Raw genomic sequence first — 13,808 nt, forward strand, 5'->3', positions numbered from 1 at the left:
CAGCAAACTCAGTCCAACCCCCCCCTACACACACACACACACCAAACTCAGTCCAACCCCCCTACACACACACACACCAAACTCAGTCCAACCCCCCTCTACACACACAGCAAACTCAGTCCAACCCCCCCCTACACACACACACACACCAAACTCAGTCCAACCCCCCTCTACACACACACACCAAACTCAGTCCAACCCCCCCCTACACACACACACACAGCAAACTCAGTCCAACCCCCCTACACACACACACACCAAACTCAGTCCAACCCCCCTCTACACACACAGCAAACTCAGTCCAACCCCCCCCTACACACACACACACAGCAAACTCAGTCCAACCCCCCTCTACACACACAGCAAACTCAGTCCAACCCCCCCCTACACACACCAAACTCAGTCCAACCCCCCCCTACACACACACACACTGCAAACTCAGTCCAACCCCCCCTCCACCCACACACACACCAAACTCAGTCCAACCCCCCCTACACACACACACACACACCAAACTCAGTCCAACCCCCCTCTACACACACACACACACCAAACTCAGTCCAACCCCCCTCTACACACACACCAAACTCAGTCCAACCCCCCCCTACACACACACACACCAAACTCAGTCCAACCCCCCTCTACACACACACACACTGCAAACTCAGTCCAACCCCCCCTACACACACAGCAAACTCAGTCCAACCCCCCTCTACACACACACCAAACTCAGTCCAACCCCCCTCTACACACACACACACCAAACTCAGTCCAACCCCCCTCTACACACACACAGCAAACTCAGTCCAACCCCCCTCTACACACACACCAAACTCAGTCCAACCCCCCCCACACACACACACACCAAACTCAGTCCAACCCCCCTCTACACACACACCAAACTCAGTCCAACCCCCCTCTACACACACACACACCAAACTCAGTCCAACCCCCCTCTACACACACACCAAACTCAGTCCAACCCCCCTCTACACACACACCAAACTCAGTCCAACCCCCCCCTACACACACACACACACCAAACTCAGTCCAACCCCCCCTACACACACACACACAGCAAACTCAGTCCAACCCCCCCCTACACACACACACACACCAAACTCAGTCCAACCCCCCCCTACACACACACACACTGCAAACTCAGTCCAACCCCCCCCTACACACACACACTGCAAACTCAGTCCAACCCCCCCCTACACACACACACTGCAAACTCAGTCCAACCCCCCCCTACACACACACACACCAAACTCAGTCCAACCCCCCCTACACACACACACACACCAAACTCAGTCCAACCCCCCCTACACACACACACACAGCAAACTCAGTCCAACCCCCCCCTACACACACACACACACCAAACTCAGTCCAACCCCCCCCTACACACACACACACTGCAAACTCAGTCCAACCCCCCCCTACACACACACACACCAAACTCAGTCCAACCCCCCCCTACACACACACACACCAAACTCAGTCCAACCCCCCCTACACACACACACACAGCAAACTCAGTCCAACCCCCCTCTACACACACAGCAAACTCAGTCCAACCCCCCTCTACACACACACAGCAAACTCAGTCCAACCCCCCCTACACACACACTGCAAACTCAGTCCAACCCCCCCTACACACACACACCAAACTCAGTCCAACCCCCCCTACACACACACACCAAACTCAGTCCAACCCCCCTCTACACACACACACACAGCAAACTCAGTCCAACCCCCCCCTACACACACACACACTGCAAACTCAGTCCAACCCCCCCCTACACACACACACACACCGCAAACTCAGTCCAACCCCCCCCTACACACACACACACACCAAACTCAGTCCAACCCCCCTCTACACACACACACACTGCAAACTCAGTCCAACCCCCCTCTACACACACACCAAACTCAGTCCAACCCCCCTCTACACACACACGCAAACTCAGTCCAACCCCCCCCTACACACACACACACCAAACTCAGTCCAACCCCCCTCTACACACACACACACCAAACTCAGTCCAACCCTCCCCTACACACACACACACCAAACTCAGTCCAACCCCCCCCTACACACACACAGCAAACTCAGTCCAACCCCCCTCTACACACACACCAAACTCAGTCCAACCCCCCTCTACACACACACAGCAAACTCAGTCCAACCCCCCTCTACACACACACAGCAAACTCAGTCCAACCCCCCCCTACACACACACACACCAAACTCAGTCCAACCCCCCCCTACACACACACACAGCAAACTCAGTCCAACCCCCCTCTACACACACAGCAAACTCAGTCCAACCCCCCCCTACACACACACACAGCAAACTGAGTCCAACCCCCCTCTACCCACACACCAAACTCAGTCCAACCCCCCTCTACACACACACAGCAAACTCAGTCCAACCCCCCTCTACACACACACACAGCAAACTCAGTCCAACCCCCTCTACACACACACAGCAAACTCAGTCCAACCCCCCTCTACACACACACAGCAAACTCAGTCCAACCCCCCTCTACACACACACAGCAAACTCAGTCCAACCCCCCTCTACACACACACAGCAAACTCAGTCCAACCCCCCTCTACACACACACACACCAAACTCAGTCCAACCCCCCTCTACCCACACACCAAACTCAGTCCAACCCCCCTCTACACACACACACCAAACTCAGTCCAACCCCCCTCTACACACACACCAAACTCAGTCCAACCCCCCCCTACACACACACACACCAAACTCAGTCCAACCCCCCTCTACACACACACCAAACTCAGTCCAACCCCCCTCTACACACACACACACCAAACTCAGTCCAACCCCCCTCTACACACACACACACCAAACTCAGTCCAACCCCCCTCTACACACACACCAAACTCAGTCCAACCCCCCCCTACACACACACACACCAAACTCAGTCCAACCCCCCCTACACACACACACACACCAAACTCAGTCCAACCCCCCTACACACACACACCAAACTCAGTCCAACCCCCCCTACACACACACACCAAACTCAGTCCAACCCCCCTCTACACACACACAGCAAACTCAGTCCAACCCCCCTCTACACACACACCAAACTCAGTCCAACCCCCCTCTACACACACACACACCAAACTCAGTCCAACCCCCCTCTACCCGCACACCAAACTCAGTCCAACCCCCCTCTACACACACACACCAAACTCAGTCCAACCCCCCTCTACACACACACCAAACTCAGTCCAACCCCCCCCTACACACACACACACCAAACTCAGTCCAACCCCCCTCTACACACACACCAAACTCAGTCCAACCCCCCCCTACACACACACCAAACTCAGTCCAACCCCCCTCTACACACACACACACCAAACTCAGTCCAACCCCCCTCTACACACACACCAAACTCAGTCCAACCCCCCCCTACACACACACACACCAAACTCAGTCCAACCCCCCCTACACACACACACACACCAAACTCAGTCCAACCCCCCTACACACACACACCAAACTCAGTCCAACCCCCCCTACACACACACACCAAACTCAGTCCAACCCCCCCCTACACACACACACACTGCAAACTCAGTCCAACCCCCCTCTACACACACACAGCAAACTCAGTCCAACCCCCCCCTACACACACACACACCAAACTCAGTCCAACCCCCCCCTACACACACACACACCAAACTCAGTCCAACCCCCCCCTACACACACACACACACCAAACTCAGTCCAACCCCCCTCTACACACACACACCAAACTCAGTCCAACCCCACTCTACACACACATACCAAACTCAGTCCAACCCCCCTCTACACACACACACACCAAACTCAGTCCAACCCCCCTCTACACACACACACACACCAAACTCAGTCCAACCCCCCCTACACACACACACACTGCAAACTCAGTCCAACCCCCCTCTACACACACACACCAAACTCAGTCCAACCCCCCTCTACACACACACGCAAACTCAGTCCAACCCCCCCTACACACACACACCAAACTCAGTCCAACCCCCCCCCACCCACGCAAACTCAGTCCAACCCCCCCTCCACCCACACACACACCAAACTCAGTCCAACCCCCCCTCCACCCACACACAGCAAACTCCGTCCAACCCCCCCCTCCACCCACCCACCCACACTGCAAACTCAGTCCAACCCCCCTCCACACACACACACTGCAAACTCAGTCCAACCCCCCCTCCACACACACACACACACACACACACACACACAGAGTCCAACCCAAGGAAAGCAGCTCCCTGCAGGAAGTGTTGCCGGAGCTGGGGCGGGAGCTCAGTTAGCTGGGGCGGGAGCTCAGTTGCTGCTGAAGCCTGGCCTGGAATATCAACTGCTGGATCTGGAGCCTGAACTGTGCTTTGTTCACAGTTATGAACGTTTCAGAGTCACTGACCACCTCCATTCCCACGGGGCCCGCAACGCTGAGGTTCTGCTGTAAAACACTGGGATGCCATTCCCTGCCCCCGTTTCCTGACCACCCCGGTGCTTTCTTTGGGATTAGGGTCCGTGTTCTTTCAGGGCTCGAGGTTCCCTCTCCTGGACCTCCATCCTCCACCTGAGGCTTCTCCTCCCCTCCCACTCCTGCCCCAAGCTCTCTTCACCTTTGGCTGGTGGGGCAGTCAAAAGGTTCCCTCTTGCTCGGGAAGCACGCCCCCTGCATCTCAGTCCTTGAATTCTTCAGCCTCTGTGGTTTTTAGAGGCCTGCATAAACACCTCTTTGTTCCTCGGCCAGGGATTTTCCCACTGGCCTCTCTGTAGGCCACTTGGAAAGGTCTGCTTTTACGTACCCGTTGTTCTGTGAGGGCAAAGCCTATTTACTTGTCCAGGGTCCTTTATGACCATTCAGAGGCAGACACCCAGGTCCTGCTCCCCCCTCTCCTTAGCGCAAGGGTGTGCCACATGAATACAGAAAACTCATCACGCCAGTCAGAATTCATATCCCCCATGTCCTCACACCAGCAGAGACGTGTGTAACCCACTGCCACAGATCCAATCAACTCCCCCTGCCAGTCCCATGAGCCAGAAGGCTCTGAGGGGAATCGAAACCTCTGGCTCCCTGGATATTTCAGCTTCCGTAGGTCTCAGCAGGGTCCAGTTGAATTTCTTCCCTTGGCTGCGCTGGGACTTTTCGTGGGCATTGACTCCGGTCCATTCAGTTTGGGACATGGCCCCTCTAGTCCACCTACCGGGCAGCTTTCTGCCCCCAGGATCCCCTCTCGGGTCCGCACGGCACCTTGCTGTGGCCCCAGGCTCCTTCAGCGGGGCAGCTGCAAGCCCCACAATGGGGTTCGCTCAGTCAGTTACCTCCTGTGCTGGGGATTCTTCCTCACTCTCCCTTGGCTGGGAAAGCAGCACTCACTTCCCCGTGGCCGTTCTTGCTGGCAGGCCGGCGCTCCACCCCTTCGGGCAGGGAGACAGCTCGCTCCTGCCTCTTCACTAGTCAGCCCTGAACCCAGCCCGGCTCCCTGCTTTTATCCCCTCTCCAGGCCTGGCATTGGCTGCAGGGATAGCAGGGCGGGGCTAGCTGGGCCCAAAGGCTTACTTTAACCCCTGCTGTGCTGGCTGGCAGTTTCTCTGCCTCATCACAACACCCTCTCCCAGAATCCCACCAAAGATGTGAGCCTCCTCAGTTAGTTTAATCCTCACAGGGGGAACGTGGTAGGTGTCACGCATAGAAAACATACAGACACGTTGCACAGAGTAACACTTTATTCTCTCTTTGTTTAATCACACGAGAAATACAGACCCATACCAGAATAATAAACCCTGCCTGCATTTCCCTTCACTCCCGCTTACTCTGCTGTGAGGGAATGGCTCACTTTACACTTACCTTTACCTCACCTTACTCGGTGTCGAGGGGAAGGTTATACAGGAGTTACAGCCAGCATGGGGGAGTCAGCCGCTGACTGATGCAAGATCTAGAGGTGGGTCTGATGTGAGGGCTGGGACCAGTCCCTGTACCACTTTGGAGACAGGTCAGCACTGTTCCAGTTTCACTTACTAGGGGAACCTCATTAAGATAATGTCTGATTCTCTTTGGGGTGCTTTATGGACCTAGCGGAAGAGCTGGGAGGGAAGCATTTGTTCCCGCTAGGGCTGCAGAGCGGATGGAACTTACATGTAGCTACTGGCTAAGGCCTTAACCTGGGATCCTGTTGTCTCACTTAATGAGTGACTGGGGCAGCGCTTTTCAAAGGGAGGGTTTGTACTCTTTTTTTTTTTTTTTAACCTGACTTTGCTGGGCTTATGGAAAGAAGATAGTGCCCTCTAGTGACAGCCTGAGAGAACTCCGGGGAATGGATATTTTCTGTGTCAATCCCAATCCCTCTACCACTTTGGATACTTGCTACACGTTTCTCTGTCCCAGTATCACCACGAGTGCCACTCGTTATGGGGACAAATAGTTATGAAAACCAATACCCCAGTAAAAGAAAAAAAAGTTCTCTCGATCCCAAAGGACCAAGCCCCAGATTCAGGTCAATATACAAATAAGATCTTACCCACAAATCACACTGTTGCCAGTCCTTTAGAATCTAAAATTTAAAGATTTATTTATAAAAGGAAAAAGCTAGAGATGAGAGTTAGAATTGGTTAAATGAATCAATTCCATACAGTAATGGCAAAGTTCTTGGTTCAGGCTTGTAGCAGTGATCAAATAAACTGCAGGTTCAAATCAAGTCTCTGGAACATCCCCAGCTGGGACAGGTCATCAGTCCTTAGAGCTTCTGTTTGTAGCAAAGTCCCTCCAGAGGTATGAAGCAGGATTGAAGACCAGATGGAGATGAGGCATCAGCCTTATATTGTCTTTTCCAGATGTAAGAACCCCTCTTTGCTCTTACTGTAGAAAATTACAGCAAAATGAAGTCTGGAGTCACATGGGCCAGTCCCTGCATACTTTGCTGAGTCACAAGGCATATCTGCCTTCTCTCAATGGGTCAATTGTATAGCTGATGGTCCTTAATGGGCCATCAAGCAGGCTAGGCAGAGCTGACACCAACGTGTCTGGGATGTTTCCCAGAAGCACAGCAGAAGTTTGAAATACAGACAGTATAGAGCCAATATTCATAACTTCAACTACAAAAATGATACACACATATAGACAACATAATCATAACCAGCAAACCATAACCTTGTCTTAGGCGAGGTCTATACTACCCGCCTGAATCGGCGGGTAGAAATCGACCTCTCGGGGATCGATTTATCGCGTCCCGTCGGGACGCAACAATCGATCCCCGAATCGGCGCTCTTACTCCACCAGCGGAGGTGGTAGTAAGCGCCGCCGACAGAAAGCCGCAGAAGTCGATTTTGCCGCCGCCCTCACAGCGGGGTAAGTCGGCTGCGATACGTTGAATTCAGCTACGCTATTCACGTAGCTGAATTTGCGTATCTTAAATCGACTCCCCCCTGTGGTGTAGATGTACCCTTAGACACCTTATTTGACCCCCTTTATAAAATATTTGGTGCCACTACTGGACCTTGGTTGCAACAATGATCTATACAGTCCCAGTTCATGTCAATAATATCACATCTTGTCTTCCCATAGTGGCCGATGCCAGATGCAAACTTTGGCTGGCTGACACGGCTCTGGCGGTATCTCAGTCTTTTCAAACACTTCATTCTGCCCAAGCTAGAAAGAATCCAGGTGACACAAGCTGCATGTTTTGGTCGCCGTATACAGAGTGTGAAATCATCCCTGAGAGAAGATCAGAGGGGAGTGGGTTTATAGGGGTGTGCTGACGTGTAGATGGTATGTTGGAACCTTGCATTTAAATGTACACAAACAGCACCAAAGGGCGGGGGGAGTCTGTATAAGAACTTAATAGCTTTTGGTTTTAAAAATTATTCATAAGTATTCCCAAAATGGTTCACCATATTTGTGTGTGTCGCAGGCTGATACACTCTGTTCCCCTTGGGGAATGAGGGGTTGTCAGTGGCTACCAGTGTGGTGCTCTGCTCTTGTTCGATGCTGATAACAGTCGGCTGCGTGCGTGTTCCCTCTGTGTGCTGCCCCGGCTCTGCGCAGATCACTGACACCGCAAACCCCGAGAGACCCCCCAATGACCACAGACTCTAGAAAGGTACGAAGGAACCGAGCCAGGTTTATTGTCAAACGAAGCACAGTAACAGTTTCCTATAGACTCTACAGGACATACTACGAATTTGTGCCCCCTGGCAATGGACCGGCTCAGTCAGTGGCGGGACTTTCCACTGCCCCGTAGGCCAGACAAAGATGCGCACTCCGGGACCTACTTTTATACAGTTACAGGACAGATTACTCATCCTACTGACGTATTGAGGTACAGCCTCTTGGCTCATTAGGGTGCTGTCTCCCCTTTGATCATGTTGTTTCAGACAAACAGATCTATCCATCATGCTGTCCTGTCTTTAAGATCCGCCTGCCTGTTCCTTGTTATGTCTATGGAGTGTCCTTGTATCGGGTTGTCCAGGTGCCATCTTGGCACAAGTTCCTCTTATTAGCACTTATATGTGAATGCACCTGCTTCTAACAACCCTCTTCTCTCCAACTTCTGTGAGCGGGGCCTGCCTCTGGCTCATAGCCCAGCTTTTGCATAGCAGTGCCTGGAAGTACTTTGGTTCAGGCTTCAGGCCTCAGACTGGGCCTCTGACACAAGAGTTTGTTTCAGGGCCTCATCTTACTACAAGAGGAGGGCATTATAACCCCACAGCTGAATCCAACTGAGTACCATAAGCCTCAGGGCAATGTGGCCTAGTGGCCAGAGTGAACAAGGTGGCCTTTCCCTTTCAGGGCAGCATGGCCTAACAGCCAGAATCAATAAGGCCACCCTCCTCGTCAGGGCTATGTGGCCCCATGGCCAGCATGGCTGGGGAAGTAGGTCACTGCCTCAGGGTGGGTGGCAGCTGGGTTAGGGGGACCTGGGCCCTCCCTACACCACTGGGTTCCAACCCAGGCCCCTGGCGGAGAAGGGTTTCCCTGCCACCTGCTCAGTGGGGATCCTGCCGAAACACGCTGAGCCAAGCCCTGGTTCTATGACCCATTCCCCTGGATTACTTCTTACCCATTCCTGTGGGGTTAGCCGTCTTGGAGGTCCCACAGCCTCTTCTTCCTCTGTGGTGCCTGGGAGTCATTGGTCATCACAGTCTGGCTGGCCTCCGCAGGAACCAGCAGCGCGCCGTCATTCCCTTCAGCGGGCCGCCCAGACTGAGCTGAATTGCTCCTTTTTATATCCGGGTTCCAGCAGATCCAGGGGGAGCTTGGCCTCCTTGCCCCACAGAGCATGATTAACCCCTGCCGAGCCAGTGCAGGGCTGGTACACCCTGTCACAGTGTGTATTAAATGTTTCTTTACTAAGGAATTGTCCAATTCTTTGTCTTTGAAGTGGACTGGGGCCTGTTAACAGCTACGTTCCCGGTTTTACATACCCCAGCCCTGAGGTTTAACTCTGTGTAATGCTTTGGGAAAAGACGGAACCGCGCCCCGTGTTGAGCTGAGGACCAGGAAAAAGGGGGTGTAATGGAGTTATACGTACTACCTCTGCACCTCTTCCCCATTACACGCGTTTACACTGGTACAGCATGTTCTCCTGTGCGAAGGGGTATAAGCTATACTTACACTGGCCTTCTACTGCGTCAACACTAGAGGTTGTACCATGTGACTGAGGGCTTTGTGGGGTGTTATAAGTTAGGGGAGGTTTTTTTCCTTAGAATCATAGAATATCAGGGTTGGAAGGGACCTCAGGAGGTCATGTAGTCCAACCCCCTGCTCAAAGCAGGACCAATTCCCAACTAAATTATCCCAGCCAGGGCTTTGTCAAGCCTGACCTTAAAAACCTCTAAGGAAGGAGATTCCACCACCTCCCTAGGTAACCCATTCCAGTGCTTCACCACCCTCCTAGTGAAATAGTGTTTCCTAATATCCAACCTAGACCTCCCCCACTGCAACTTGAGACCATTACTCCTTGTTCTGTCATCTGATACCACTGAGAACAGTCTAGATCCATCCTCTTTGGAACCCCCTTTCAGGTAGTTGAAGGCAGCTATCAAATCCCCCCGACTCTTCTCTTCTGCAGACTAAACAATCCCAGTTCTCTCAGCCTCTCCTCACAAGTCATGTGCTCCAGCCCCCTAATCATTTTTGTTGCCCTCTGCTGGACTCTTTCCAATTTTTCCACATCCTTCTTGTAGTGTGGGGCCCCAAACTGGACACAGTACTCCAGATGAGGCCTCATCATTGTCGAATAGAGTAGAATGATCACGTCCCTCGATCTGCTGGCAATGCCCCTACTTATACAGTCCAAAATGCCGTTAGCCTTCTTGGCAACAAGGGCCCACACTGACTCATATCCAGCTTCTCGTCCACTGTGACCCCTAGGTTCTTTTCTGCAGGACTGCCGCTTAGCCAGTCGGTCCCCAGCCTGTAGCAGTGCATGGGATTCTTCCGTCCTAAGTGCAGGACTCTGCACTTGTCCTTGTTGAACCTCATCAGATTTCTTTTGGTCCAATCCTCCAATTTGTCTTCCTTACCTTTATGACATCTCCATGGTTTTTAAAACACTTACGTTGCATGTGGCGTGAGCAAGTGAATGTGATAGGAATGGAGTAGAGACAATATCCATCTGGGGGAGGGGGGTTTCCCTCCCTTCTGCTTTATGTGTGTTCATGCAGCAGCATTTCCCTGTTCTGGTCCCAGTTTCACTTTCGCTGGGAAATAAACAGGTTCCAGCCTCTCCGGGTGCTGACACCTGGAAACTAGTTGGGGTTGCCATGACAACCATTAGCCAAGAAAAGCAGGACCTAATTGCCCTGGCTGGATCCTGAAAAACCAACTGAGGCTGGGTGAGAAAAGCAGAGTGTGGGCCAATCAGGACGGGGGGGGGCGGAGGCAGGTACAGAACCGCTTTCCTGAGTTGGCAGGAGGGGAGTGGCTCTGAAAGAGCAGGTGTGTGGGAAGCCGCCTGGTGATATTCAGAGTGGCAAGTTGAGTGCAGTACGATGGAACTGCTAGGCAGGGAACTGACCTGCCCTAAGCTCCAGGCAGTCTGAATCGGTGCTGGGATGGTTAAACCTCATGCAATGAGTGTGCACCTGGGACAAATATATATATATTGAAAACCAGGGCTGTGAAACCTGCATTTCTCGTGGGCTTTTTTCATGCAAGGGGCACGTCCTTTCCCCATTTGAGGAAGGACAAATTAAAATTTGGATTTAGCCTTCACAAAAGCCCCTGTGAGGGTTTCATTACAGCTAGACCCTCCGCTTGAGAGGTCCCTGTGACCTACAAATGTCACTCTTGATGGTAAGAAGCCACTACCCTACCCAACGTAGCTAAATTAGCACCAAAACTGTGACTAGAACAGGCCTGAGCCTGGGTGTCTGAGCTTGACTGGGCAGTAGTAACAGCGGCGTGAACTCCCAGTTCTGCGTTTCAAATGGTCCAGGCCAGCTGGGGAAAAAAATTAACTCCCTTCTGGAGAGTGAAAACTGGTACCTTACAGCAAATACTACAGCCCCTTGCTGGGAACTTAGGGTTTGGCTCATCTAAACAGACCCACGGGCCATGCAGTTGGATATTCCCCAGTCTCTGATGGGGATCTAGGCCAGATGTTTTAGGAAACTGAGCTCCCTCGTGCACCCAGCCGAGTAACTGTGATCCCTCATTCAATGGGGAATCGGATAGGATTTTAATGAACCCAACCAGGAGCTACTTTTCCACTTATTCCCCACTTTGTAAAGTACTGGGGGCATATTACATCTCTGACGATGCTGTTTGTAACTCTAGATTTGTTAAAACCTGCACTGAGATGGAGGTCAGGTTGAGAGTACATATAAGTATCCTAAAGGTAAAAAAGAACCATTACAGGGATGTTGGAATTAGCCCAAAAGCAAGCATTACAAACCCAGGAAATTCAGAATGAAGGTTTCACTTGAAAGAAATCCAAATACTTTAAAATCTACAAATGCAGGGGAAAAAGCTTAATTCTTTCCATGCAATAACGCTACAGCTGTGATTAAGGTATTTTAGTGTGCATCACCGCTCCTAGATGAAACTGATTTGTAAAGGAACATAAGTTTGAGTAGTCATTCATTTAGACACCAGCTCCATCTCTCCTCAAGGCGTGAGCAGGAAGACTTGGGCTTGTACTGACCTTTGTGTTGGTAACTGCTTGGCGGGGGTGAGACTGACATTACGCTCATTCTCGAATATTCACGACCGCTCCAAAGCCTTGATGTCAAATAGGTTTTGTTTGGGATTTTTCTTTTTCTCCCCAGTTTCCTGCCCAGAGAATATGAAGTGATTTCTTCCTTCTGGCCCAGAGAGAGAGAAAATCTCACTGGTGCTCTTCAGGGAACCTGTTTGGGATTTTGTTGTTTGCCTGTACACAGCAGGGAAACCTTGTAACTACAGGGAAAAAATCAGAACTGTTTTTTCATCTAAAAGCCTTCGGTTCATCCCTACCTTCCACCACCAGAGGGCACTAGTCACCTCTCTGTTAATAGCAAATCCAAAGCCCTTGGAAGGAATCCCACTGACTTAAAAATAATAATGAGATATACTTAGCTCATAGAACTGGAAGGGACCCTGAAAGGTCATCAAGTCATCCCCCTGCCTTCATTAACCAAGTATTGATTTTGCCCCAGATTCCTAAGTGACCCCCTTGAGGACTGAACTCGCAAGCCTGGGTTTAACAGGCTAATACTCAAACCACTGAGCTATCCCTCCCCAATGGGCTGGTCCTAGAGTTTGGGAGCCACATCACATCCTTGCAAGCTCTTTATTGGCCCAATAGGGTTACCATACGTCCGGTTTTTCCCGGACATGTCCGGCTTTTCAGCAATCAAACCCCCGTCCGGGGGGAATTGCCAAAAAGCCAAACATGTCCGGGAAAATGCTGGCCGGGCACTTCCCCTCCTGCGGCGGCTCTGCTCCTCCCGACTCTTCAGCTCTGTTTAAGAGCCGAGCGCTACAGGCTTTGGGCAGCCCTCATGCCTCCGGACCCTGCGCCGCTGGAGCCCGGGAGGGGAAGTGCCCGGCCGGGGGCGCAGGGTCCGGAGGCGTAGGGGCTGCCCGAAGCCCAAGCGCTACCGGCTTCACGGTTTGCCGGGCAGCCCCCAGACCCTGCGCCCCCGGCTGGGCGCTTCCCCTCCCGGGCTCCAGCTGCGCTGGGGAAGCGCCGGCCGGGGGCGCAGGGTCTGGGGGCTGCCCAGCAAACCGTGAAGCCGGTAGTGCTCGAGCAGCCCTTTTCGCGTGGCTGGGAGTGGGAGGGAGGAGGGGGCGGAGTTAGGGCGGGGTGGGGGTGGGGCTGGGGTGGGAAATGGGCGGGGCCAGGGCCCCATGGAGGGTCCTCTTTTTTTATTTGTTAAATATGGTAACCCTATTATTGGCAGCATTTGCTGTGCGGATCTCACAGGCCAGCTCCTATTGCTTTGGGATGTTAGGTCAGTCTACTCCTAGTTACACCTGAGCCACTCTGCACTGACGTAATTACGGAGGTTTTGGCCTGGCTTCTCCGAAAGAGAAAATCTGAGTCACCAGCTCCCTGCTTTAATCCCTGATCGACGCTCTCTGCTGATCACATTTGCTCAGGCCCCCGTCAGGCCTGTACTTTAAAGAGGCCCAATCAAGCTGCGTAGCCCCAGGAGATAGGTTTTGTAAAATAAGAGAAGGGACCGGGCATTCAAAGAAGGCCGACTTTGGAACCCCAAACATGCCGGCGTTAGTGCAGGGGAACCAGTGACACGAGCACCGAC

The sequence above is a fragment of the Malaclemys terrapin genome, chromosome 1 (assembly GCF_027887155.1).
Source record: "Malaclemys terrapin pileata isolate rMalTer1 chromosome 1, rMalTer1.hap1, whole genome shotgun sequence".
NCBI lineage: Eukaryota > Metazoa > Chordata > Testudines > Emydidae > Malaclemys > Malaclemys terrapin.